Consider the following 27587-nt stretch of genomic DNA (forward strand, 5'->3'; position numbering starts at 1 on the left):
AGAAATTAATATGTGCTAGCACAGTGTCTCACACTTCAATAGCCTAATCCACTGTAATCTCTCCACGCATCATGAAACAGAAACTCTCAACTCTACAAATATCCCCTTTACAAAAGAAACTGAAGCTTCAGGAGTTTAAGTCCCTTAGGAGACAAGCATGCACAGTGAGTCAGAGAACAGTAATAAGGCCAGTGTGGCTGAAAGGTAGAAAACTAAAGGCATGGCCAGGACCCAAGTCACAGAGGGCCTCTGGAAACCATTTGCACTGCTTTTAAGGGTGATAAGAAGTCACTGGGGCAGCAGGAGACTCGGGTTTTTAATGTAATTTAATGTTTCAGAAGATTCATTCTGTCTGCCATGTGGGAATAAGCTGGAGGAGGCAAAAGTAGAATCAAGGACCTAAGGTAAAAGGCTCTTGGCCAGAAGAGATGATGCTTTGGACCAGAGTAGGAGAAACGGGGTTGGGTAGGAAAACATTTGGAAATCAGAACTTCTAGGCTTCATTCAAGAACTCCCTCAGGCAGTCGGAAAAGTCTAGGATGACTCCTGGGTCTCTGGACTCAGCAAGTGGGTGCTTGGCTGTGCCATTTACCATTGTGGATAGCACAATGTGGAAGATGGAGAAGTCAGAAGGGGACACCATGAGTTCTATTTTAGACATGTAAAAGTTATCAGCATAACTTAGTAGAAGTAACAATATCCCATGTATGGACCCCTAAGCATAGGTCGACAGAATAGAATCTGAAATACTGAAAAGTACTCTAGACCATGTCTTCCTATTGTTCATGGAGGGTCATCACTTTAGGACTGAGTTATTTTTATGTGTATGTTATAAAACCTAACCTGAACCTAACTGTACCATAAATGCTAACCCAAATGGAACTGCACAACACAGTGTATATCAAGCCCCAAAGTCTTGGGGAAGTGCAAGTGATGCATGAGAGGCTAATCTTTTCCTGTGGAGAAGGAAAATCCAGTGGAGACTGGAACAACAATATGGACCAGTATCTAATGGGAATTTACTGTTCTAAGTCTTTACCTGCAAGTTCCCTTTAACCATATGGGATAGCTAGTATTATAGCCTTTGTTGTATGGAGAATTCATCTAAGTGACAGGCTAGAAAGATTTGGTGGCCATATGCTAAACAGAATAGAGGCAGAAAGTCAAAGTCCTGGAAAGCAGTCAGGAGTCTCCCTTCGATAGGCCATGTTTATTCATGAGAGATGGCAATAAAAATGAAGAAAATAGAAACGTCATTGGAGAGACGCTGATTAGAATGTAAGCCCCAAAAGGAAAGGAACCACACCTGTCTTGTACTTGGAGTGCCTGAAACAATGACTGGAATATAATAGACAATAAACATGTGCTAAAGAAAGAAACAATCGGGAAAAGGAAGGGAAAGACAGAGAGAGGAAGGAAGGAAGGAAGGAAGGAAGGAAGGAAGGAAGGAAGGAAGGAAGGAAGGAAGGGAGGGAGGGAGGGAGGGAGGGAGGGAGGGAGGGAGGGAGGAGGGAGGAGGGGAAGGGGAAGAGAAGAGGAGGGAGGGAGGGGAAGGAGGGAGGGAAGAAGAACAACATAAAGGATGTAAAACTTTTTCATGTGTGTGTTTGGGAAGTAATTTACATGCTGGAAATTTTTACTGCCAGGCTTCTCAAATTTTCTGAAAATCTGTCTAGTTCTCCTTAAGCAAGCTCCAGTTTCTTCATCTAAACTTGCCACTAATGTGATTTTTTTTCAGTATCACAAATAGGTGTTGGCAATTTAATATAATTACCATTAGGTATAATTTCTTCCTCACTCTTCAAAATGTTCCCTAAATGTTTGAAGGTGTGTATATAGGGTATAATGGAGAGATAAAACACCCCATCATCACAACTATAAAATTTCATTATTGTTGCTTATATAATAGCTTTACTACAGCTCTCCATGTTTTTTCAAAATGCTATATATTTCCATGTGAGTTTAACAAATAGAAATTAATCATGGATAGAATCCTCTACCCAAAAATATCTAGTATTTTTTTATTCAACATTTTTACTTACAAATAATTTGTTTTTAAGTACATAAGACCCTAAAGGGTCTGGACATGCAAATACCTGACATAAATTTTTTTTTTTTAAATGAAAGGATGTATGAATAGGAAGAAAAAAATCTCTGGAAATTCAAATACCTCAGTAAAAACTGTTCACAATATGCACTGAATTCAAGTGAGATGTGTTAAAATAAATCTGGCATATGTTGTTTTCCATTCTGTCTTTTCAAGAGTTCATTCTGTTGTTTCCTTCTTTGTTTCCTTTTTCTTTTCGTTTTTTTTTTTTTTCCCCTCTCCTCAAATTGTCATTTATATATGAGTTTAGGACTCAAGATTCCAGTTTTATCACTCTGGAGAATCCTTAGCACAAAGGAAGTACTGGTATTCCTGGGATATCGTCTTCACTGATTATTCCTACAATGAACAGACTGTCATAGATATTCCTACTTGAAATGAAATAAAACAATGTTTTCAAAAAGAATTGTCCCTAAGAACTCTGGGTATTCTACACTGTACAGTATATAAATAACATTGTGAGCAAAGGTTAAGAAATCAGAGATGACTCCGTGTTTTGGCAGCAACACAGAATATTGGTTAAGTGTAAGGCCCTAGAGTCAGGCTGTACAGCTTCAGGTTCAGGCCCAACTGCTTGTTCTTGATTTCCCTGTGCCTCAGTTTCCTCTCTATAAAACAGGGATACTAATGACAATAATGGTATCAGAACACTGTTGTGAGTTGTAAACAGCTTAATTTATGTAAAGCATGATGATGCCTAGCACTTATTATCATTTCTTTTTAAAACACACACTGTTGGGGCTCCTGGGTGGCTCAGTCAGCTAAGCATCTGACTCTTGATTTCAGCTCAGGTCCTGAGATGGAGCCTTGCCTGAGGCTCCACACTCAGCAGAGTCTGCTTGTCCATTCTCCCTCTCCCTCTGCTACCCTCTTTTCTATGAATAAATATTAAAAAACACATATACTGGTTGCCACTTCCATGAAATCAAAAGAAGATTCTTTAGTGATCTGGGATTCAACCAATAAGAAGATTATCATCCAGGGAAGTTTATCTGAATTCTCTTTAAAGAATTTTGAAGGGAATTGTCTACTTCTATGATATACAAAAATTACAGGAAAAAAATAAAAATTAAAAAATATATCTGGGAAGATATATCTGGGTTTGTTTCGGTAGATGTTAGAAGACTTGGTAAATAGTTGTTTTTATTTACTTTAATTTCATAATTGTTAATAACAAATAAAAATCTAGTCCTAGCTCTTTATCCTGCTCTAATGAATTTTTTTAAGTTCCTTTTGGCTAAATGTCCTCTAACTATTTCATGTATTTTTTTTCAATTTTTATTTATTTATGATAGTCACAGAGAGAGAGAGAGGCAGAGATACAGGCAGAGGGAGAAGCAGGCTCCATGCACCGGGAGCCCGACGTGGGATTCGATCCCAGGTCTCCAGGATCGCGCCCTGTGCCAAAGGCAGGCGCCAAACCGCTGCACCACCCAGGGATCCCTATTTCATGTATATTAAACTTGTTCTCATCTGAACTCATCTACAAATTCACTGAGACCTGAAGTCATGATGAGCTCCTCTCCATTTTTCTTGCAGACCCAAATACCATACTTCAGGTTCCCAAAATCTTTGTTGATTAGTTGTTACTAAGTCCTTAAATTTGTGTAGTATTTTATAATTTACAAAGCATTTCCATATATACCATTGCATTTTGTCCTCATAAAGAGATTATCAACATTTTCCAGGTTAGGAAACTAGGGCAGAGAAAAATTAAATAATCTGCCAAAGATCATAAAAATTAGTATTAAAAATCAAACGTTGAGTATCAGTCTTCAGAGCCAGCCCAGTATTCCTCACACTACACTTTCCCCACCATCTATTCCCCATCCTCAACCCCTAACAATGAAGGGACTCTCAGGCACATCACGGGTTTACATATTCAGGAGTTAAGTAGCTTATCCAAGGCCACAGTTTTGAATCCCAAGTCCTGATTCCCAGCCCCATGCTCTTTCTACAAATGAGAAAGTGTGTGAGTTGAATACGGAAGGAAAAGGACAGGAAAAGGAGAGTAAAGTCAATGAGTCCCTTTGGTGTGAAAGATCAATATTTTCCCCTCAAATCAATTAGCCGTGAATTAATTCTAGTGTAGCCAATATGAATCTCAGTTCACAAGCTCAGGTGTTCTAGAAATATTGGTGTTTTATTGCTTTTTAATCAACTGAATATGAGACCAACTTGCATTTTCATCCCAGTCATATGGGCACCCCTTCCTTTTTCCTATGCTGCACCAGCATCAATGGGGTCAGGTGAAGTGCAGAGAAGGCAGGAAGAGCCTTGAGTGAACATCCTCATTCTCCAAACCCAGAATAGTTCTGCAAGAGCAGGGACACTGGCCTCCTTGCCATGAATGGGCCATTAGGGATCTTTTCCTGGATTGGCTGTCCTCAGGCCAAACGTCTCTCTTTCTCTAGGTGCCACTTTTCTGTCTTCCCATTTTCTCAGCCATTGCCCTGAAGCAGGGCATTTACTCCTACTTGCATGAGAACTCAAACCTTTCTCATCAGTTTGAGGAGAAGCTTCCACTTTGATTTCTCCAGGACCTTAAAGGCCTTCCCTTTTCCTAATGGGACATTCCCACTAGTTCTTAAATCAACTCTTTTCTAAGAGAAGGAAAAAGGAGGGAGAAAAAAAAAAGAGAGAAAAAGGGAGGGAGGAAAGCAGGTAGGAAAAAGGGAGAGAGGGAGGAAGGGAAGGAAGGAAGCAAGCAAGAAAGCACTGCTTCTCCTTTCCGTCCCACAAAAATCTCTGAGCCAAAACAACAACAAGACCAGGAGATATTATTCCTCAAATAGAGAAGGAGGGGGCAGCCTGGGTGGCTCAGCAGTTTAGCGCCACCTTCAGCCCAGGGCCTGATCCTGGAGACCCAGGATCCAGTCCCGCATCAGGCTCCCTGCATGGAGCCTGCTTCTCCCTCTGCCTGTGTCTCTGCCTCTCTCTGTGTCTCTCTCATGAATAAATAAATAATATCTTTAAAAAAAAATAGAGAAGGAGGGGAAATAACAGAAGAAAACAAGCAGCTGGGCAGCCTGGGTGGCTCAGCGGTTTAGCTCTGCCTTCAGCCCAGGTCATGATCCTGGAGTCCAGGGATCAAGTCCCACGTTGGGCTCCCTCCATGGAGCCTGCTTCTCCCTCTGCCTGTGTCTCTGCCTCTCTCTCTCTCTCTCTCTGGTCTCTCATGAATAAATAAATAAAATCTTAAGAAAAAAAAAAAGAAAGAAAACAAGCAGCTGATTTATCCTGCTACACTACTTTGCTCCCAGGGCTTGGAAATAAGTAAAGCACAGATGCTAAACGATTTCATATAAAACAAGATTTAACAAGACTGGATCCTCAAAATATGAAGGTGAGCACAAAAGAAACCACACATTAAGAGGTATTATGCAAATATAAATCTCAACAGGCCCTGCAGATACAGCGGATACAGCACAAAGTTACCAGATAAACAAGATCTCTCTTGTGGGAGGGAAGCAGTACAGAGGTGATGATGGCTGAGGCCTTGCCGAACAAGAGCAAAAGGCCTGGACACACCCACTCCCCATCTTCTCCTGATCCCTTTCACACCTTTAAATGTATCCATCTTTTCCTGGGATCACCAAAAGGGAAGTAGAACAGGCTTTGGAGAATAAGGAACACACATTTTTCACTTTTCTAAAAACATCTGACCTTTAGCTAAAGGAATAGTTTTTGAATACCTATAAAATAGTATTTAGGGGCATGGTAAATAAGGACGGAAGGAGGAAGAATGACATTATCAAAGCCTACCCTCCTCGATGTCAGCAAAATAGAACTAACTACTCCAGCCTCATTTTTCTAAGTGAGAGTAAAAATAGAAGGACTCTAAGGAATCTGCCAAAACACTATATACAGGATTACAAACTTAAAAATCATTTTAAAACAAAGGTGGAAAAATCCCAAGGACTCTTCTTTTCAAAAATACAAAGTTACTGACATTGTTTTAAAGCTTTTCAAAGACAGAGTATCTCCCTCTGACATCTCAAACCTCTCCAATGTGGAGTTCATTATCATTAGGTGTTACAAATTCTGTAGGACCGCCTGGCTCTTATGTAATTTGTTTTGTTTACAATTAGATACTTTTATTGACCTGAGATTGAAAAATGTATTGGGTTTTGGATTATAATTCAATATTACTTTATTGCATTGCCCAAATTGTTCCAGTCTTATAAAATGGGACTGGAACAATGAAATATTAATGAAATATTAAAATGAAATATTAATAATCATAGTACAGTAGTTTTAAAAAGACAATCCTTTAAGATAGAGATTATCCCCATTTCACAAAAGAGAAACTGAGGCTCAGATATCTTAAGTAATTATTCAAACTACACAGCTCCAAAGCAAATATAAATTTTACACAGCATTGCCTTCAATGGCTGACAGAAAAAAACTGGATAAAGGCCAAACTCAGTGTTTATATTGCACTTGAATGAAAAATGAGTGGTCTTTAAAACAGACTATTACAAGGCAGAAATATAATATGAGCCAAACATAATCATTTAACATTATTCTATCTAGATATACGTCAGATCTTACCAATTACTGAAGGGCAAATAGATGCAGAAAAACACAAAATTAATGCTCTTAGGAGCAAAAAAATATCTTTGAGGAGTAAACTTAACAATAGTAATACCGTTCACCAAGGTATCACCAGCTGGCCCCATATATCCAAATTTTCAAATGTGCAAATTTGAATTTTCTCTCATTTTCCTCCACATCTAACTGTCCCATTTGTAAAAGCCCCCTTTAAAGCTCCTGGACTGCAGTGATTAATTGAATCAAGGGGCAAAGCTGTAAAAAGCAATGTAGGAAGACTTAAGAGTCCAGGGCAAATTTCACTGCGCCTAGGTTTGCTTAGGAACTGTCCATGGTCCTCCAGTGGAGCCGCTGGGAGAGAAGAGGGCAGCGGGAGAGGCAGGGTGGGGCCCACCTGATTTATCCCATCCCCTCAGGACACCCAGAGCCAGCCAAGGAGCTCTGAAAGGAATGCTTGGGGGAAAAGGGAAGTTTAATTAACTCCTAGGCCTGAGATTCCTCCTTTCCTGTGCACGTATCCTAAGCACATAGTAAATCTAAACCTTCACAGTTAAAATTTTACCTCAGAAGGCTGAGTAGCAGAGCCCACTGGTGGCTGCGTCCTAAAATCACCTCTTAAATCTCTGAGACTAAGGCCACGTTCAAGACCCATGAAAACAGAAGCCCTGGGAGTGAGACTCTGGCACTTGCACCTTAAATGCCTCCCCAGGGATTCTAACAGCTGAGTCTGAAAGCTACTGTGTGGAGACTCAGAATCCGCAGCTGGGGGACAATCAGAGCAAATGTCCACTTTCACTTTGCTTCTGAGAAGGAAAAAGCCAACAACGATGTGAAGTAAAAACCACACTGAATGCATTTGTTAACACTCTTCTATTCTGTTCAACTTGTAATTTTAATAACATAATCTTTTAGACCCAAGTTATCCATAAGTTCTGAAAACTCCATTGTAGTTAAGTACCTCTTTTGCTTAGAAAAAGAAGAGGCAAGAAGAGAAAACAGAGCTATTAACCTCAATGGTTGTCACTTAGAGGTTCTATATTTCTATATAATATTTCTGTCTTAGATATCCATGCTTTGATTTTGAGGAACAAAGCTGCTGGGGAAAGAAAGGCAAGTGAGGGTTTTGATTCAAAGTTACTACTTAGCAGCTGGCAGAAAGGATACAATGCATCCTCAGCTGGAGCAGAGCTGGGAGTGAAAGGTGGCAAAGCAGATAGAAGCAATCCAAGAATTCAGCAAAGAAAACCTCATCAACCCAAAAGAACCACTATCACCAGAGGATACACAAACTCAGAGAATTCTCAAATCATAAGAGAACACTTTACCAAATATAATTAGAAATACAAATCTAACTACCACAGCCACATAGACACTATGGTTTACTCTGAAGACAAGCAAGTATATTTATTTATATTTTGTTTTATTACGACCTCAGACTAGTTTGGTGAGTCAGGAGTACAGGTCGAATAAAACTTGCATCGGACCCAGAGGAGAAAAGGTGCAATTTCAAAGCTTAAAATGGCTTAACAGGAGTCATTAGGGACAGATGGCACTGCTGTTTGAAAAGAGCAATGATTCTCCGTGAATGAGGATAAACTCCCATTACTCCACCTAAAATACAAGGCTCCCTCAACACCGTGGGCTGTGTTGTCTGTGACCCTTCAGCAGCATTTCTCTTTGTTAACTTAGATTTAGATTGCATCGGATCTAAGAAGCATTTTTGTCCCTGTGAGCGAGATATGGTGCGTGTCTGCATGTCTGAATACACGCACATATCCTGTTAATTACCCAAGTAGTGTGTGGGAGAATGAGGAAGCACAAGTTCACCTTCACAAAAGCCAAGGCTGCGGTTTTCTGCTCACGCCGCTTGTAACTCTACGTAGAACAACTCAGAATTTGGCAAAAGTGTGGCTGCGGGTTACTGTGCCCGTCAATAGTGCAGAGGAGAGATCTGACAGGGGAAACTACTTCTGTGGAAAGGAGTTCACAGTTTCCTTTAAAAGCATGGAGATGTACATTAGGATCTTTCTCTCTCTCCCTCTCTCTCTGAAAAAAGAAGGCACACCTGAAGTAGGAAAGCAAAAATTATAACTGGACAATGTCTACTAGGCAACAGCATCTCTCAAAGAAGATTTAATAGTTTAGTCTTTTCAGGAGGCCTGGGTGGCTTCAGTCAGTCAAGTGTCTGACTCTTGATTGTGGCTCAGGTCATGATCTGAGGGTCATGAGATCAAGCCCCATGTTAGTGTCCTTGCTGGGCTGGAGCCTGCTTAAGATTCTCTCTCTCTCCCCCCCCTCACCCCTCTCCCAGCTCTCTCTCTCTCTCTCAAAATAATAATAATAATAATAATAATAATAATAATAATTTAGTCTTTTCTAATGTGCTCTGAGAATAGCCATATTTATCATCCAAGTTCTATAGTTGTATCCTTCTTTATAATTCTGAGGCAGAGATTGAGAACTATCACTTAAAATTCATTCTTCTCTTTTCACAGTAATAGAATCTCTTGGTCCCTGGGTGGGTCAGTGGTTTAGCACCTGCCTTTGGCCCAGGGCGTGATCCTGGAGTCCCAGGATCGGGACCCACGTCGGGCTCCCTGCATGGAGCCTGCTTCTCCCTCTGCCTGTGTCTCTGCCTCTGTGTATGTGTGTGTCTTTCATGAATAAATAAATAAAAATCTTAAAAAAAAAAAAAGAATCTCATGGTCACTCAGAACATAGGTAAGATTCCTCAGTCTCTCTTGCAACTAGCTAGGAGCATGTGACTATGTTTTGGCCAATAGGATGATTGTAAAAGTGATATGTGCAATTTCCAGGCTTTCTTTTAAAAGACTCTACTAAAAAAATTAATAAATAAAACTAAATAAATAAAAGATTCTACTAGGATATAGATATGATGGTGCAGCACCTCAGACCTCACATGAAGTGGCCTTGTAATGACAGCATAGTAAGGCATAAGTCTGGACCGCTGTCCCTGTGATAAAGGAGAGCCACGTAACAACTTAGACTTCTATATGGCAGGAAAACAAACCATCACAGTTAAGCCATTATTGTTGGGACTCTGTTTCCACAACTAAACCTACATCCAAACTCCAGTTATTCCTTCAGTAATTTTTTGTGTTGGTGACATGGTAAAGAATTAAGTAATAGAGCAATAAAAAACACCATGTCCTTTTCCACGTCACCATTCGGCCCCAGCCAGTATTATGGTAGCAGCATCATATCACAAGGACTACAGCTGTAGTGTCCAGGCCACTGACTGCCTATGCAACAAGCAGAGCCACAGGGCCAACCTGAGAGAAGTGAGAAAGAAAATGTGCTACAGGAAAACTCAGAGGGCACATGAGATAAGTCCACCTTTCCCCTAACTGTACTAAAAGCAGGTGAGACTTGGAGAGAGAAATTGACAACATGGGCTCTACCTATAGGTCTGGACAAATGGGGCTGAGAGAAGATGGGTTACTGCACAAACTCTCATGAGGAAGAGACCTGAGATCTTGTGTCTACTCCATTGCTGACGAGCTGTATGACCCTGAGCAAGTGACTCAGCCTCCCTTAGCCTGACTTTCCTCATCTGGAAATGAAGTTAGTTATGGGGCTATAGTAAGGATTAAGTTCATGATGTACCTTAACATTTGGCACAATGCCTGGCGCGTAAGTGCTCAATAAGTAACTTTATTAAACAGCAATGACAATGTAAAAACTCTCTACTCCAGCCAGGAAAAAAATCATTACCTTTCCTCAAAAATCAGTCCTTATTCATTCCTGCTCCAGGTCCCAATCCTCCACTGCTAAAGGACCCTCCATCTTCCCTTTTGCACAGGCTAAGTCTGAACAGAATCTCACCATCTCATAAAGATGTTAGTGCCTCATTCTTCCCCTTCTCCCAACTCTACAGACGCTCTGTCTTGTCTGTATCACTCGTTGCCACCTAATCCCTCAGTTTTTCAACAGAACTTAAGACTTTTCGTGTATATTAGCTCTGTCTTCCTTCAGAGTCTAAGCCTCAGACTATGTTCTCTTCCTTTAGATCACTTATCCTGTTTAGCCCAACATGGTGTGCTCCCAGAAGTCTCATTAAAGGAATAAATGATACCCTTCAAACAAATGTGCATGTGTAGCTTACAGAGAGCCAAGCAGAATAAATGTCATTCTATTCATATACTGAGTAACCAAATGGCAAGAATACCTTAAACTTTAAAAATCAAATTAATGGAATCGTGACATTTGCAATCATGAACGAAGCCAACGCTATGTACTTTAAATTTTTTCATTGACAGGAATAGTTCCTTCCCCAACAGCAGGTAAGTTCTAGCTGCAAAGTCAGCTCCCTGCACAGCTGTTTTCCCCGCCATTTCAAAGCCCATCATGGTGCTATATTTTGTTGGGCTCTAACCAAGTAATATTCATTAATTTCTCAAACATTTATGTGCTAAGCAACCCTTGGGGCATCAAAAATACATAATTTGAGAGACTTCCAATCTAGTGTAGTTTACTACTCACCTACTTCTGGGTGAGTTTTAAATATCTGTGCCTTATTATCCCAAGAACAAACTCAGAAGGACAAGAAACACCTGCATCCATTGTAGGTCTAACTTCATGGGATGTTATTAACTGTTACACTCCACAGGAACGGACTGGAATGACTGGCACATATATGTCAATCTATGTAAATCACTTAGAACAGTCCCTGTGATATAGTTAAGTATTTGACAAAGATTAGCTACTACTAGTAGTAGCACTCATATTACTAGTATTAGTTAGATTTTAAGTTATAATGTTCAATGTAATGCCAAAAATAATTCCACTCCCAGCTCTGAGTTTCAATAACAATTGAAACCTAGGGAGGGGGTGAAGGTAAAAAGCACAATGTGATAAGTTTGGTGCAGTTGTCCATAACTGGGTATTCTCAGTTAGCCTTTCACAATCCAGAGTTAATTAGGAATACAAAAGTTAAAGTATAATGAATTTATTGAGTAAATATACTCCTGATGTATCAATCATGCTCCAATGGGATACATGTAATGAATGATATATGGAGCCCTATATATTTATGAACATTAGAAATAGAAAAATAAAGAAATGCATTTAGATTATTTAACTCAAAAGTCTGGAGAATTTAAAAGGATATACAAATGGTTAAGATGATAAATTGTATTTAAAAGTATTTTATGATTTTAGAAGTTTGTTAAGGATACACAAAACAATGCAAATATTCTCAAAAGGTGCAACAACCACTGATGATGCCTATAAATTTTTAAAACTTCAGTGTAAATGAAGTTCGTACAAAAGTGTTAGCAGTCGATCACAAGATGAACTAATTTTTAAGTCAAACAGAATTAGGAAAATTAACTTATGAGCTTAAAGAGAGAGAAACTTAAAGGTGGACATTAAAGATTTCCTTGGCTTTAAAAGGAAGCCCAATGCTGTATGTGTAACTAACTAGAAGCTTCTATGTGAGAAAAAGATATGAAATATGAAATCATAATATAAAAATGTCAGCTTTTCAAAGCCCTGCCTATTTAATGGTAAGATGAATGGTGCAGCACCATCGGAGTCTGGCATGAAGGAAGAATCAGTGGTGAGGTCCTGGGAAGCCTTCCTTAAAGAGGCAGGCTATGAACTATGTCCTTTAGGCAGGAAAAGCAATGATACTGAACTTTAGGGAAAGGAGACAAAGACAAAGATTTTGACAAACAATATGCAAGTAGAGGATTAAGAGATAAAATCTCATCCACTTTCCCCTTGAAGTTGTTACTAGTATTGTAATGAGTCTATGTGGTCCTGGGAGAGCCACCAGTGTCTTGCAATTGCCACTCTGGGTCAGGCCCCACACCCAAGCCAGAGCACAAAAGAAGCTAAGAGAGAAAAGCAAGAACATAAACTGAAATTCTTTATGTATGGCATTCTAGCCATATCTTACAATCTCAAATGTTGGTCATTGCCTCAATCTGTAATTTATTCATTTACATTTCCCATTTCAATTTTAAATTGCATTACTAAAGTGAGCTCAGAGGCATGATACACCTAAACAGAAGAAGTCAGTGAGAGGATCCCTGGGTGGCTCAGCGGTTGAGTGCCTGCCATTGGCTCAGGGCCTGATCCTGGAATCCCAGGATCGAGTCCTGCATTAGGCTCCCTGCATGGAGCCTACTTCTCCCTCTGCCTGTGTCTCTGCCCCTCTGCCTCTCTCTCTCTATCTCTCACGAATAAATAAATAAAATCTTAAAAAAAAAAAAAGTCAATGAAGAAGAAAAGAGGTGCTTTTTCATGTTTGTGTTGTCTGTGACTAAAATATGGTTCCAGGGTTACTATTTCCTGTCTAGTGATGGTTTCTCAGCTCCTCCCAGGAGCCAGTTTCAGAAGTCCTCCTTGCTTACCCCTCCCATCACAGCCTGGCTGGACTGCAGTTCATCTCTTTACATGTCTGTCCCCCAACTAGTCTGTGAGCTCCTCAAGACCAGGGACTCTGTTAAGGATCAAGTTCTAGAGCCAAACTGCCCAAGATTGAATCCTATCACTCCTATACCCTAGTCATATGATCTTAAGTAATTCACCTAACCTCTCTGGACTTTCTGATTCATCAACAGAACCCATGAGTTAATATATAAAAAGTACTTTGAACAGTCAATGCCTGTCTATAGTGACATTCAAAATACGGTAACTATTTGATTCCTTCAGAGCCTAGCAGAGCATCTGGCATATAATGTGTGCCCAAGAAATACTTAGAGAGTGATGAATGAATGAATTTATTGGGGGCGGGGGGAGGAATGATTTGTGTCTTCTGCATCTTTCCCACAACTAACCTAGCATAGTGATGGATGAACATATTTATATTTAAAGAAAGGCTACAAGGCAAGGATTTTACCTGAAACAAAGAAACAAAGCCATTGGGATGGCACTCCAGATTCCTATGAGAGATTTAGGACCATCGATCTGATCTGATCTTCAAATCGTTCTATTCAGGCAACTCTTTAGCTACCTACTTAATCTACCAACACATGAGATACACATGAACTTTACTGCCTATAAAAAGAGGTGAATGTAGACAGGGATGTGAAAGAATCCATCTCCCATCCCTAAAATACTGGTTGATATTCTACAATATATACAATGGTGTCACCCCATCTTTCCTGAAGCATCCTTCTTTAATAATAACTCACAGAAGCATTAGAATTTTAGAGCTAATCATTGGTTTGTGAAACACACCCAAGAATCAGCAATTGGCAGGTGTAAACCTGTCCAGAATTTTATAGGTGGAGTGTAGGTAGTATGGCTAATTCTACTTGGATTAACACCCGTGTTACCCAGAAACAACTCATTCCCTGCAAGATTATACTGGTTTTAGTCAAATATATGAGCTGTATCTTGCCTAAGCACTCTGGTCTATTGAGGAAATCTTCCATAAACATAAAGATGAGACTTTAATTCTAAAGAGTGAAAATCTGAGAACACTGGAATAAAAGTCAAAAAGATGATAGATAGATAGATAGATAGATAGATAGATAGATAGATAGATGATAGATAGATAGATAAAGATTCTAATTCTTGTGACTCCCTTGTGACCCATAAGGCCAGGGACAAGTCATCTAACATTCCTGAAATGGAGCAATAATACCTGCCTTGCCTACCCTGAGTGGCCAGTGTAACCATTTATTCATTCAACAAGCTTTTGGCAGGCACCTATATAGACCAGGCTGACAGTAAAGCTCCGGGTAAAACAATGCACCTGATCCAATCTCCCAAAGAAATATATTAACATAAGACTGCAACATGTTACAGGATAGTATTATTTTATTATCATAACCATAGCTGCATTTATTATTTAAGGATAATAAAAATAAAAATCTCTCAGCAGGCATTCATGGATTGTTTCCTCACCTACTCCACAGTAAAGTATTCCCCCCTCGTCTCCATTCCCTCCTTATTTTGATTCTGCCTCCCCAAAAAGGCCTTCCCGGATCATCCTAACACATCCCTCCTCTCACTGTTATTTTTTTAAAACCACAGAACTTGTTTTTTTCCTTCATATACATATTTGTAATTACATGTGTTTATTTGTTTATTATTTCTCTCTGCCACAAAACACACATTCCATGAGGTCAGGGATTTTGTTCTTGTTGTCATCATCTCAGCAGTACTTAGTACAGTGCCTGGAGCATACTGGGTACTCAGTAAATATCTGTCCCACAAAAGAATGAATGGGAAACAATCATGTCATAAAGAGCCAGGCAAGAGGAGGCAAGAGGTTTCTCTTGTTTGAAGAGAAACAAACGTGATGCTTAGAAGTAGTAAGATTGGAAAATGAATCAACGGAGATTTTACACTCAAATTCTTGGTTCGGGTTAGTCTGCATTTGTTTATTCAGAGGTATGAGAAAGCACATGACTGACCATATAGTTGTTATTTTGTTCGTATCTTATAAAAACAACCTTTTCAAGTGTGTACTGTTAATCTCATGTTACAGACAAGTAAACTGAGGCTCAAAGACCACACCACCAGCTCAGGTGGTAAGTGGCAGAGCCCATTTTGTTGTTTTTACCACTTCATCCCTGCCGACTAACGATGGAGGAGCAAAAACAGCAGAGAGATTATGGCCCCATAGTTTTGCAAACTAAGGAGATGAGAGGGAACAAGACATAGTAAAAACTCACCTCCCCACAGGCCTGAGCACTGAGGCAGTGTCCTCATTCCCTGTACGAAGAAACCGGTTTGCTCCCTCAGGGCAGGTGATCTGCCAAGTACTTGGGTCCCAGGTTTCCCAGGTCACAGTGGTTCCTGAGAATACCCTCCCCCTTGCATCTACCTTTTCCCCATAAGGAGTAAGAAGCCGTTTAAAAGGCACAAAGACCACATAAGAAGACAAGTCACCGCATTCACAGAAATAGGATTTGGCCTTCACCACAGCCTGAGCTGGGTGCTTTACAATCAGGTTTTCATGTGTATGTATTAAACCCTTCTTTGGAAACTAGAGCAATGGCCCAGAAGTCTGTAAGAAATCAATTTGTTGCAGAGTTTCACATAGAGGCACAGCTATCTCCTTTGGTAAACAAGAACTTGTAAATGTGCAAATATCTTCTCTGGTGGTGTGTGAGCGCCATCTGGCGCCCAGAGGCAAGGTGGGTCCAGCTTCAGACTTGGGGTTTCAGGCTTGACATCCTAACCACAAAATGCCATCATATTGTTGAATCATTATATTGTACACCTGAAACTAATATAACACTGTGTGTTAACTATACTGGGATTAAAATAAAAACTTAATTAAAAAAATGTAGAGCCACCTGCTCAGATTCCATGAATTTCCTTGTCAATAATACATAAGCCAATAATATCCATGCTCAAGACGTGGATATTACAGCCTCAGATGTATATCTGATGTCCATATTTTCCTTTATATGAATTTTATTTTATAGTTGTGGCCTGAGTCTTATCAAGGCATAGCTCATACACTTAATATTATGTCATCTCCAATTTCATTCATTCAACCAGTATTTGTTGAGCACCTACTGTGTGTGATACCCCATTCCTGTACTACAGAGGAAACAAAAATGAATAAGGAGGGGGGAAAAAAAGCAAAAACCTGCCCCCAAGGAGTTCCCACCCTGGCAGTGGAAATAAAACATCTTGACAACTTAGGGGAGAAAGGTCAACATTGCAAGTATTATAAGAGGACTGCAGGAAGCTAGAAGATTATCTAGAAAGAGGCCCACTCTGACAGCTCAAGGACTATGGAGGTTTTATGAATGTGGGCACTAGGTCACAGGTGGCAACTACTGCCCTGACTGAGGGTAGGGAGACAGCAGTCCTCCCAGAGACTGGTGGGCTCAGCAACGGGAGGATTATATAGGTAAGGATGGGCCTGCGACTCTGAAACCCGGCACCAGGGAAGCAGGAGAGACCCAGGCACAGGAGAAGGCTAAGGCAGAAGAATGCAACCCAGCCGCAGTAAGGAGTTCCCCCTTTTATAACAGGATACCCACCCAGGTGATGGGCCCCCTTCTTCCAAATCCAAACCAGAAATGATGCAAATATCTATGGGCTTCAGCTCTAGGTTCCTCAGCCTGCAGATCCATCCCCACATGTGGGCTGCAGACAGTGAACTTGGGATGTGAATGTCAGAGTGCCTCACTGAGGAAGAGCAGAGGCCCCTACCTCTCCACTGACTGTGAACTTAGAGATGCCTTCTTTCCACAGCTTTCTGGTCATGGGCCATAGTTCAGCAGCGGTCCTTTAACTGGTACAAGTAAGCTGGAGCACAGAAAGGCTTTCGGGGAACACATGGGCATGGACCCTATATCCCAAATGTCCACGTCTTTTCCTAAAAGTGACAACCCTAACAGGCCACTGATGGGGGCAGGGGCCTTCTGCTACCTCCTCTTCAACAATCCTCCTTTCCCTCCTCAGAAAGGAAAGACACAGCCTTCCCCAACCTACCCCGAAGCACTGTCCTGGGTTTCAATCACCACCAGGTCACTAAAACCGCAGTTTAGGAGACAACAGCCCCTGAAACAGAATCCTGTGAGGACAAAGCAAAGCAAGTACTGCAGGAAAAAGTGGGGTAAGGCCTTATTCATCCAGTATCACACTGAAGGCAAGTTTTTGTCTTCTCTCTCTTGCTCTTTCTCCCTCTACTTTAGGATGAGAATTCAGAAGTGGGTTGGCTGTCATAGGAATGTGGAATGGAATTGAAAAACTTTAAGAAAATCTTTGTCAGGAAGTTGTGATTTGGTTATTTCGATTGACAATAAGAAATGATTTTTTTCAATTAATTACATGATGGGCATATTTTATGAATAGATAATTTAAATCAACTTCTAAAATATATTTGAAGCACATAAATAACATGCAATAATCTGGTAACTGCATCATAACTGTAAAACTAAGCTTAAAAAGTTTTTAAATATCAACTATAAATGTGAGAGGGGAGATAAAGGTTTCCAAATTATTTGGAAATAATGTAAGCAAAAAACAAACAAAAAACCAAGAGTGAGAGAGAAAAAGAAGTACTGTGCTAATAAACCAAAGTAAATATTACCTAGGTCGGGCAGCCCAGGTGGCTCAGCGGTTTAGCGCCGCCTTCAGCCCAGGGCATGATCCTGAGGACCCGTGATCGAGTCCCACATCGAGCTCCCTGCATGGAGCCTGCTTCTCCCTCTGCCTGGGTCTCTGCCTCTCTCTCTCTCTATTTCTCATGAATGGATGGAATCTTTAAAAATGAAAAAAGTAATAAAATAAATTACCTAAGTCAAGTACTGGTTGTCGTTTTCCACAGTCCTGGAACCGAACCAGCCACTATGTGACTTTCATGCATTAACAGGGCCCTCAGTCTTTAACCAAATGTGAACAACCCAGCTCTTGTACACAGGGCCTTCCTAGGACTCTGGAGGATGAGGGCAATTCAGAATCTCCTTCCTGTCACTTAATCCCAATTTGAGATTTTACATTTATAAGCACTTCTGAGACGCCTGGGGGCTCAGGGGTTGAGCATCTGACTTCAGCTCAGGGCGCGACCCCAGGGTCCTAGGATTGAGTCCCACGTCGGGCTCCCTGCATGGAGCCTGCTTCTCCCTCTGCCTGTGTCTCTGCCTCTCTCTCTGTGTCTCTCATGAATAAATCTTTTAAATTATATATATATATATATATAAAATCACTTTCTGTGGTGTATACTGTTTCTTTGTCTTTAGAGACCAGACAGCCATACGGCAATGCAGCTCTCCTCCCCGCTGTTCTTCCTTTGATCCAGCAAGGTGCACCCAAGCTGCACTCCACAGAACATGAGCGCTGCTTACTGGCATCCCTTTAGAAGAGATCCATGGGGTAAACTTGGGAAACGCTGAACACCCTTCTACCTACAGACTCACAGTCTGTGTTAACATCGTCTCCCTGTCTACACTGCCAGGATCACTGCTGTGGTACTCACTCCAGCCACCTGGTAGGTGCTCAACAGGACTTGAAGAGACCAGGACACCGGAGACCCTGAGTCGATTAAGAACATCCATGCAGGGGTCCTTGGGTGGCTCAGTCGGTTGAGTGCCCACCTCTTGGTTTCAGCTCAAGTCATGAGCTCAGGGTCATGAGATGGAGCCCTGCACTGGGCTTCCCAATCAGTGGGGAGTTGGCTTGAGATTCTCTTTCTCTGCTCCTCCCCCTGCTCGTGCATTCACTTGCGCACGCTCTCTCTCTCTCACACACACACACACACACTCTAATAAATAAATCTTTAAAAAAAAAAAAAAACACCCATTCAATGTTGTTTAACCCACTGTTTCCCAGATTCTCTAATCCCAGAAGTATGTGTGTGTCACTAAAACAGAATGCACAGAGAATCTCAGAGACAGCAGTAAACTGTCTTGCTCTGCTAGAACTCCTATCGCCTATTTAAGAATAATTCCTTCACCTGGCAACCCGTGTTGCTTTGAGAACATTCTAGCTCATAGGTACCCCAAGGAACATAGGAAAACTCATTACCCATGTTCTGCTGGCTCCTACAGTTACCTGCCAGATAGGACCCTAAAACCCTCAAAGCTACCTTGCGCATTTCCTGAGAATCCCCAAGGACTGCCTCAAGTATACCAACAAACAAGCTCAGGTATCATGAGGAGCCCCAGCCACCATCTTCGCTCATGTCATCCCCATGAGGAACTGCCTCCTCTGGAAAGCACCTGTCATTTCTTCCAGGTACCTCTGCATCCTCCAACCACTGCTACTGTCACTAGGTGTCATGATTATGCCTGGTACCAATGATTCTGCTGCCCGTACTGCCACGTGCTGCGGCCTGTGCTGCTGATAAATCCTTCATCCGCTGTGCTGATGTTCTAGGGGCCTTGAAAAGCCAGAGATGCTCTGCATTCTCTGGGATCCTCAGTGTTGCATTCCATGAAGTGGGGAGATCCCTGCTCTCACTGGTCATTACACTCCATTAGCTACCTGCCAAAGGGGTATCTCAGGCCCTATTTGAAATAGGCTTCAGGGGATCCCTGGGTGGCTCAGCAGTTTAGCGCCTGCCTTTAGCCCGGGGGTGATCCTGGAGACCCAGGATCGAGTCCCACGTCGGGCTCCCTGTGTGGAGCCTGCTTCTCCCTCTGCCTGTGTCTCTGCCCCCCCCATCTCTCTCTGTCTCATGGATATATATATATGTATATATATATATATACATATATATATATATATATGACCCACTCTTACTGAGAAACAAGAAAGCTACATGAGAAAAACTATAAAATCCTTCTGAAATATACAAAGTATGACTTACATGATTCAAAATATTGTTTTTACATTAAGCAGTTCATTTTCTGTCAATACTTTCAAATTATGTGTTTAATTCTACTCCAATCAAAAACCCAATATAAATTTTTTGGAATATGGAAAAATAATACCAAGTTCATCTGGAAGAATAAAAATACAAGAGCTAGAAATCAGGAAAAGAGTGATTCAAAGGAGACCTACCCTTGAAGATAGTGAAACAGCCGGCAAGGCTACTACACAGAGGACAGACAACGCGGAACAGAGAACCAGGAGGGGGAACCAACACAATATATTTGTAATAAAAGTGACATTTTGAATCAGCGACGCAAAGATGAACTATTCGGTGATGAAGTTAGATGGCAGGCTAACCCCTGGATAAATCAGATGGGATTCCCTGCTTCACAGACCGCTTACTTTTTGCTCGAAACCCCTGGAGCTCCACAAGGACAACAGCACGAGCAGTGGGCCTGCCCGTGGGCCGCTCGGCGGACTCCGAGGGCAGCCCTGGGGCCACCGCGGAGCACGGGGGGCGGGTGGGGGGGGCCTAAGGCCCCCCCCCACCCGCATGGCTAGGGCTGGCTGTGCCTCGAGAGCTGGATGGAGAGCAAGGGGGCACACGCCCCCCCACCTCCCAGGGCGCCCGCAGCAAGCAGGGGCGCAGGCTCACTGCCGCTCCCTGCCACCCATCAGGGTGATGACCTGCCCACCCGCCACAGCAAGGGCGCGCTCTGAGACCCGGGAGGACTAGCCGGCTCCCAAGCTCCCGCGCCGACCAGCCTGAATAGACTCCAGGTTACTAAAGCAGTGTTTTGTTTTGTTTTTTTTTAAAGATTTTATTTATTTATTTATTCCTGAGACACAGAAAGAGAGAGAGAGAGAGGCAGAGACATAGGCCGAAGGAGAAGCAGGCTCCCTGGAGGGAGCCCGACGCGGGACTCGATCCTGTGACCCCGGGGTCACGCCCCAGGCGAGGAAAGACCACGGAGCCACCCGGGCGCCCCTAAAGCATTTCAAGGTAATGATTAAACCACAGAAAACTTAGACTATGGGTGACTATTCATATGAGAAGGGGTAAGAGACACTTTCCTAAGCAAGACAACAAACTATATCCCATAAAAGAAAAGGCTAACACAGGTGACTACCTGAACATGTAAAACTTTATGACCAGCAAAACACCCCAAAATAAAAGTTTGGGGCACCTGGGTAGTCAGTCCTACATGTCTGACTTTGGCTCCGGTCATCAGGTCCTGGGACTGAGCCGTAAGGCTCCTCACTCAGCAGGATGCTGCTTGTCCCTCTGCCCTCATCCCGCCTGCTGTTTGCTCCCTCTGTCTTTCAAATAAATAAATAAAATCTTTTTAAAAAAAAGGAAGATGGGATCCCTGGTGGCTCACCGGTTGAAGATCTGCCTTTGGCTCAGGTGACCCCGCGGTCCTGGGCTCGAGTCCCGCATCGTGCTCCCTGCAGGGAGCCTGCTTCTCCCTCTGCCTGTCTCTCTCATGAATAAATAAAACCTTAAGTAAAACAAACAAACAAACAAAAAAGTAAATAAGGTGCAATGTTTAATACCAAGGAACAAAAAAGACTTTTTATAATCTGGCAATTAAAAAACACAAAAGACAATTCACAGAAGTAAAGACCACAAGCCGCCCCTAAAGATGTAAAAGATGCTCATACTTCACGGGGAACTAAGGACACATAAACTAAAACAATATATGATTTTCTGCCTGTGGGACTGCGCCAGGTGATGATTATTGATCATACAGTGTTTTCAAGAGTTTGGAGAAAGGAACACACCGGTGGCGAGAATCTAAATTAGCAGAAGCCTTCAGGATGGCAGGGTCCGCAACAGCGGGCGTAAAGTGAAGTATGAACACTTCGACCCCAGCTATGCCCCCACCCCCCTCCCCGACGCCGCGCCCCTCCCCCACCCCGCGTCATCGGTCCTGACGTCGCTATCACGTGGCCCACACGCCGTGTGGCTCCCCCTGCCCACCGGGCCTCAGTCCACCGCCCTCCTCTCGGTCCTTTCCCACTTCCGGCGTCTCCTGGGCGCGGCGCCGGGGCTCAAGGGGCCGGGCCCCAGGGGTGGGCTCGCGGCCCTCACCCCTTAGCGGTCCTCGGGTCACGCAGCCCACGCTTTGCGCCCCGCGCTCGGGGGCCCCGGGCTCCCGACTCTCCGAGGGAGGCTCCTCGCGTCCCCGCGCCGACCGGAAGCCCGCGGCCTCCACGCCGGAAGCCAGGCCGCCACGGCCCTTCCCGGCGGCCCATTCGGCCCCTTCTGCCGCCGGTCTCGCGAGAGCTCAGAGGCTTGCGTGGCTTCCCCACCTGCACGTGCTCGGGCGCATCCCGCAGCGGCGGCGGGAGTGGGAGCAGCTGGCGGTGTCCCGCGTCCGCCGGGGTGAGTACCGGGAGGACACCCGCAAGGCCCGGAAGGCCGAAGGCTCTGCGGTCGGGCTGCCGCGTGCGGCGCACTGCCGGGCCAGGTGCTCAGCGCAGACCGAGGCAGCGCCGCGGGGCGGCCCCTGCGGTGTGGGGCGGGGGGGGCGCCGGAGGAGGTACGGCCGCGCCACCGAGCCTGGCACCGGGTGCGGAGGCAGAAGGAGCAGGTGAGCTGCTGAGCGGGGGCTCGGAGCGGGCTGTCAGCGGGGCGGTGCTGGCACCCGGGGCAGAGGGCTGGGGCGGCTCCGAGAGTCGGGGCTCGGGGAAGCGGAGGGGCACGGCCGCCCGGAGCCGGGATGCGGGGCGCGCAGGTGACCGGTCGGGAGGGGAGACCCGAAGCTCGCTTTGCGTCCTGTTGAGCTGCCGCGTTGGGTAGGCGAGCGCGTGGGAACCACCAGGCAGAGGGGCCCGCGGCAGCCACAGCCGGTCCGCCCAGCTCGCTGCCCGCCGACAGCGGGCGTCCCGGAACCACCCGGCCTGAATCAGGCGTGCTTACCACCTCACCGTGGACCCTCTGAGATGGGAAGGCAGCGATGCGCTAAGGGTGAGCCTGAAGTCGGGGAATGGTCTTCAGCAGCTCTGCACTAAGGTGAGCCTGAAGTCGAGGAGAGGTCCTCACCATCGTACCCCACACTTGGTCCACGTTGCCAGGAGAAGCACTAGTTGAAACCCCCCAAAGCTGTCTTCGAAAAACATAGAAAATCAAAAGAACGTATTGAACACATCGTTGGGAAGGTCAAAACCTCTCGGTGCAACCAACGCTTTACAAAGTAACGTTTCCCTTCAACACCCTCCTCCATGAGTGAGAGCTGGGTTCCTGGTTCCCAGAAATCTTTTTCTTTCTCTTTTTTTTTTTTTTTTGTTAAGATTGTCTTTCTTTATGAGAGACAGAGAGAGAGGCAGAGACACAGGCAGAGGGAGAAGCAGGCTCCATGCAGGGAGCCGATGCGGGACTCGATCCCAGGACTCCAGGATCACACCCTGGGCCAAAGGCAGGCACCAAACTGCTGAGCCACCCAGAGGTTCCCAGAAATCATCTTTTTATAGAGCAATTTTATCTCCACAAACTTTGGAGGCTCAATTTCAGGCTCAATTTCTTTATCTGGAAAGGAGAATGATTGGACTAGGTCATTGAGTTTCAAACCCTTTTGTGTGAAGCGGAGAGTGTGAAGGCTAGTAGGGGCACCAAGCACCCCCAGTTTGGCTTGCCCCTCTCCCAGCCCCAACTTTATGGACTGCTTACAGTACTGTAAGAGCATCGTCTGGACTTCATGGAACTGGTCGATATGGTCCTTTCCCAGCTCTGAGGGTGTCTTTTTTCCTCCTACAGCCTTCCTGAATACCAGGGGAGGGGAGGTGGAGCACTGGTGAGGATCTGGAAGGCAAGGAGTACAGCAGCACATAAAGGGCCTTTGGTGAAGGATGTAGGATCAGCACAAGCAGGAATTCTCTAAAACACGGTAACAAGTCATATGGCATTCCAGGTGGTTATGGAGATGCCATAGCTGGTGACAGAGTAATCTGGCCTGTGACATTTAGTGAATGAGGTTTCTCTCTCCTGTAAACAAAGATGCTTTAGGGAAAGGCTCAGATAGTAATTCAAGTTCATGTGGATTTCCTATTGTGCATGCATCATTGATGGTTGGAGCCCCAGCCCTTCATCTACCCCATCATTCAAATTAAGCTGTCCTTACCAGCGTCTGTCCCAAAATAATTAAAATTTTCCACCAATACTCCTCCACCTCTTAAAGCTTCAAAAGATGAGTTTTCTAATCCATTTGACCTTTAAGTGTTGTACTTGGGGAATTTATAGTGTCTGCATACACAGAATTTTCAACATTTCCCTATTGCGATTCACAATGATTCTCACGCCCCAAGAAGAGACGGATGGAAGGGACCTTCTGAATCAGCTGTTACCTCGGAAGTGGTTTTTCCAAACAGTCAGCAAGTGTCACTGAATGTTAAGAGGGAAACTGCCAAAAGGATTCACTACTCTTTGCACCATATTACACCACCCTCCCTCCCCTTCCTGCAGCCACTGCAGAATTACAAGAGGGTCTGTATCTCCCCTAGCACGTAAAATCACAGGCACTCCTACTTCCTCCTAAATTTCTCCCACTGTGGCAGATAGTGACTATAATAAAGAGGTATCAGAAAAAATGCAAGATTATTTTGTAAATACCTTGTTTTGTAACCACTTCAGCTGTAACTTAAAATTTTGAGTTGACCTCATTCCAGGGAATTTCTCTGCCTTTGAAGCCAGAAGAATAGGTTCAAGAGTGGTGAGACATTCTATTGATTTTCTTGATACTGCAGAAGCTTTTGAAGTTGACATACTCAGACAGCTATTGGCTTTATCTCTGTATTGTACAGGAAGAGGAATGAATTTGACTAGTACTTAGTAAAAAAAGATGACCTACAAAATTACAGAGCTACTATTATAAGTTTCACGTTGCAAAGGGACATGGAAAAAAATCTTTAAAAAATTAATTGCCCAAGGCTGAATGGATCAAAGCCCTTGCATTGTTTCATCTAAGTTATGTGCTTATGCAATTTAAATCTCTCTCAAAAAAAATTAAAAGTCATTTATATATTTTATAAAGTATTATTTCATTTCTCGTGTGCAAGCTGACCAGAAGAGGGGGAAAGAAATCATGAACAAATTACCAGCCAAACAGACTAACCCTTTTTGAAAGCTGATAATCTCTTCCTAGACCACATCCCTCCACTGCTCCGTCCCTAATTACAGAGGAAAGTGAATCCTGTTTGGAAAAGCATTGCCATGTTATCTAACCTGGCTGGTACAATGCACCACACTCCCGCTACCTGGGAACTGGGCCGGAATGGATTGGAGAGAGGAGAGTGTTAAAGGAAAAGATGCTGCAGGGCAAGCTGACCTTGACCTCCTTTCTTCTTAGTTCTGAAGCCCAAGTTCCTCTACTCTTGGCTCAAAAGGCAATACTCAAGAGACAAGTGTTGGTTGGAAAGGAAAGGTTGCTTTATTCAGGAAGCAGGTGACCTGGGAAGATAGCAGACTGCAGCCCAAACGTCATCTCCAAGGTCCTGGACCAAGTAGGAGTTTTTTCAGGGGGACGCACAGGAAGTGGTAAGGGTCAGTGTGAATGGGAAGCATTCTCGACATGATCTCAAGCACACTTGCTGATATCAGGGCTGGCTATTTTCTGGCTAGTCAAGTTTGATCTTCTGGGAACAGTTGGTTCCTTGTTTCCCCAGGGCCAATGTTCTTTTGAAATTTCCAAGAGGCTACAATTAATCAAACTATAAGCCAGCAGGCACAGATTAATGAATTAGAAGTATACAGACTTTCCACTGCTTGGAACACAGTTACCTTCCAGATAACCATGTAAAGCTGAAAGAGCAGGGACAGCCTCAGCCATCAAAAGCCACCATGAGGATCGGAGTTAGATCACTCTATGTACGTGCCATGGCTGTCAACACTAAATCAAGAAGGTGACACATATAAGCCAAGGGTTTATCTGAAAAGAAAGGAAAGAAAGAATTAAGCATAAATACTAAGGAAAGGAACCACAACATGAGTGAGTTTCACAAAATACAAAATTGAACAAAAGAAGTCAGGTACCAAAAGGCACATTTGGTATGATATCATTTACATAAAGTTCAAAAACAGGAACAACTAATTTTATCATACATACTGGGAGCAATGACGGGAGTTGACACAACTAGAGCACCTGACTGACCTGCTGTTTGGATGAACATGCTCAGTTTGCAGAAACCCATCAAGCTGTAAACTTAAGAAGTTAAAAGTTAAAAACCTAAACGGGTGGCAGCTAAAAATATGAGCTGAAGTAAAGCGGCCGATTAGAAAAGTATCCCATCCGAAAGCAAATACTTTATGTGGAACATTCAAGACTTATGCTCATTGGAAGCTCAAGACTTTCTTTTTGCTCCAGCCCTTGATCAAATCAGGACTTTTTTTTTAAAAAAAACACTAAACTCTAACTTTTCCCTTTTGTGTATTCCTGCTTCTGTCTGTCCTATAGCTGTCTGTATGTTAAGTATTTTTTCCCTCATCTAGGCCAGGTGGGAGCTCTGTACTCTAAACCTGTAAACCCAACTCCACGGCTCACTTTAAAGATAGAAGGTATATTTGAAAGGACAATTCTTCTTGGCTAACGGGGATTTTTTCTTCTCAGCTTTTACCATCTATAACTCCTTATGAACAGAGAGAAATCATCTCTAAGGACAATATCATCTGAACAGTGCTAATACTCAGTGATACTAATAATTGTCTATTTTCTTTTTTTTTTTTTAATTTTTATTTATTTATGATAGCCACACACACAGAGAGAGAGAGAGAGAGGCAGAGACACAGGCAGAGGGAGAAGCAGGCTCCATGCACCGGGAGCCCGATGTGGGATTCGATCCCGGGTCTCCAGGATCGCGCCCTGGGCCAAAGGCAGGCGCCAAACCACTGAGCCACCCAGGGATCCCTAATTGTCTATTTTCACTTAATTTATTCCTTGGTGTACTAACACCTATAGCACAGTGCATTCTTAATACCAAAACAAAAACAATTTAAAACCCTGCCTTTTGGGGCTCCTCGGTGGCTCAGTTGGTTGCGCCTCTGCTTCCAACTCAGATAACTCTCTGGATCTCAGGGTCCTGGGATCAAGCCCCACATTGGTCTCCCTGCTGAGCAAGGAGTCTGCTCCTCCCTCTCCCTCTCTCTTTTCCCCTCCCCACTGCTCCTGCACACGCAAACACACTCTCTCTCAAATAAATAGAATCCCTTTTAAAAAATAAATAAAAAGAAGACAGAAAAGAAAGAGAAAAAGAAAGAAAGGAAAGAAAAAAGAGAAGAAAGGCAGGGAAAGGAAGAAGGAAAGAAGGAAGGAAACCTTGCCTCCTGGCTGCTCAATTTCTTGAAAAGAGAGACAAAACAAAACAACAATGATTACTAATCCTTTCCAGATTTTTTCAGGTGATAGTTTAAATGTTTTGAATCTTCTTATCGCCCTGATCTCCAAAGTGGGCTTTGGATGTGTGCTAAGGGCATTGTCAGACATTGAGTGAGTCCAGGGCCCCTCACTACTACCAGTGTGGCACAGCATCCCAGTTAGCCTGCACGTCACAGCTTGCTTCTTTTCATGGTGAGCTACTCCACCCTCTGAACCAAGGAAAAGTCTGAATGCATCAGGCTAAAATAATAGTGATAGATTTATTGCCAGCAGGATGAAATTGAGCATTACTGAGCCAA

At 43.4% G+C, this 27587-nt stretch overlaps 1 protein-coding gene across 1 annotated transcript in view; it reads right to left on the reverse strand.

Moving 5' to 3' along the window:
* The window catches only part of LOC144310849 (uncharacterized), a 110607-nt gene that overhangs the window by 45481 nt on the left and 37539 nt on the right, over nt 1-27587 (reverse strand). The window contains exons 13-17 of the mRNA XM_077892496.1: nt 25246-25845; nt 24531-24708; nt 23592-23723; nt 22845-23031; nt 21301-21420 (exon numbers count right to left, since the gene is read on the reverse strand). The gene's annotated coding sequence lies outside the window, so the exon portion shown is untranslated. The remainder of the gene's footprint in view (nt 1-21300; nt 21421-22844; nt 23032-23591; nt 23724-24530; nt 24709-25245; nt 25846-27587) is intronic.

This window comes from Canis aureus, chromosome 1 (genome assembly GCF_053574225.1).
Source record: "Canis aureus isolate CA01 chromosome 1, VMU_Caureus_v.1.0, whole genome shotgun sequence".
Classification (NCBI taxonomy): Eukaryota; Metazoa; Chordata; class Mammalia; order Carnivora; family Canidae; genus Canis; species Canis aureus.